The sequence below is a fragment of the Protobothrops mucrosquamatus genome, unplaced genomic scaffold (assembly GCF_001527695.2).
Source record: "Protobothrops mucrosquamatus isolate PMUCROS unplaced genomic scaffold, P.Mucros_1.0 scaffold3593, whole genome shotgun sequence".
Lineage (NCBI taxonomy): Eukaryota > Metazoa > Chordata > Lepidosauria > Squamata > Viperidae > Protobothrops > Protobothrops mucrosquamatus.
In genome coordinates, this window is record NW_015389557.1 from 290,468 (window position 1) to 291,788 (window position 1,321).

A 1,321-nucleotide genomic window follows, 5' to 3' on the forward strand; every position below is an offset into this window, starting at 1 on the left:
GTGTTCCCCCCCCTGCATCCACACTCCCTCCACCTTCCTACCTACTTCCCTCTTCCTTCCTCCCCCTCTTGACCACTACCTCTCCTCTTTCCTCCTTCCCAACTATCCTACACATCCCATCACCTTCTTTTCCACCACCTCGGATGCAGTTTAGGGGTACTAGCCGATCATCTCCTCTTCTTAAAAACAAACATTTACATTTCATTTATAAATACACCAATTTTTTTTTATAATTCTACCCCTTCATCCCCTTCCCCCCCCCCGGACTTCCCAGAACTGAGTACAGGGATAAATACATAACATCCCAAGTCTAAAGTAAGCTATCCATTCATAATACAAACAAAATTTAACATACTTTAACTCTAACATACAATAATAAACTTAAAAATAATATATATATATAAATTATATTAAATATATAGAAAATATTAGAAAAAAAAGATATGTATTCAAAAGCTATATGATAATCACTTCATACTTTCAACAACTGTGTTATTAACTTAACAACGGTGGTGATTCACTTAACAACTGTGGCAAGAAAAGTCACAAAATGGGACAAAGCTCCCTTAATAATTGTCTTACTTAGTAGCAGAAACAATTACCTGTATAGTCCACTCCATCTTTTCCCCTTCAAATCCGAATTGTTGCATTGTACTGTTGAGCAGTCTATGAATATAACAAGCTTTAAAACTAAGCAGTGGGATTGGTCTGGCTGCCTTTGTTTTAGTAGCATGCTGGTACAATACTGTATGTCAGTTTGGCATTAACTTTGCTTTCAGGTTTTTTTTGTGCCTAGCTTGTTCTGTGAATGTAACCAAACCATCCAGGTTTCATGACTAACTGCAGTACTTGGTCTAAAGACCACATGCTAGTCTGTCAGGTCTCATAGGACAGGAGTCCCTGACCTGTGGCCCACGGCCAGTGGTGGGATTCAAATACGTGAACAACCAGTTCTCTGTGTGGATGCCGTGTCCAGAAGTCCATTCTGGGCCTGGGCAACAAAAAATTAGCTATCGGTTCTGCCGAAATGGTGCAAACTGGCTGAATCCCACCACTGGCCACGGCCCACTAGTGGGCCATGAGGGGGTTGCAACTGGGCCGCGAAAATGGCTGGTGAGTGCATGGACTACTGTAACGCTCTTTACATGGGGCTCCCCATGGGGAGCATCCGGAGGCTCCAGCTGGTCCAGAATGCGGCCGCGCGGGCGGTGCTGGGGGCGACACGTCGCTCCCATGTAACACCGCTGCTGCGCGAGCTGCACTGGCTGCCGGTGGCCTTCCGGGTACGCTTTAAGGTGCTAGTCACCACCTTTAAAGCGCT

The 1,321-nt window shown here is 44.7% G+C and overlaps 1 protein-coding gene across 1 annotated transcript in view; it reads left to right on the plus strand.

Moving 5' to 3' along the window:
* LYRM9 (LYR motif containing 9) overlaps positions 1 to 1,321 on the plus strand; it is a 12,408-nt gene that overhangs the window by 9,632 nt on the left and 1,455 nt on the right. The gene's annotated exons all lie outside the window — the stretch shown is intronic.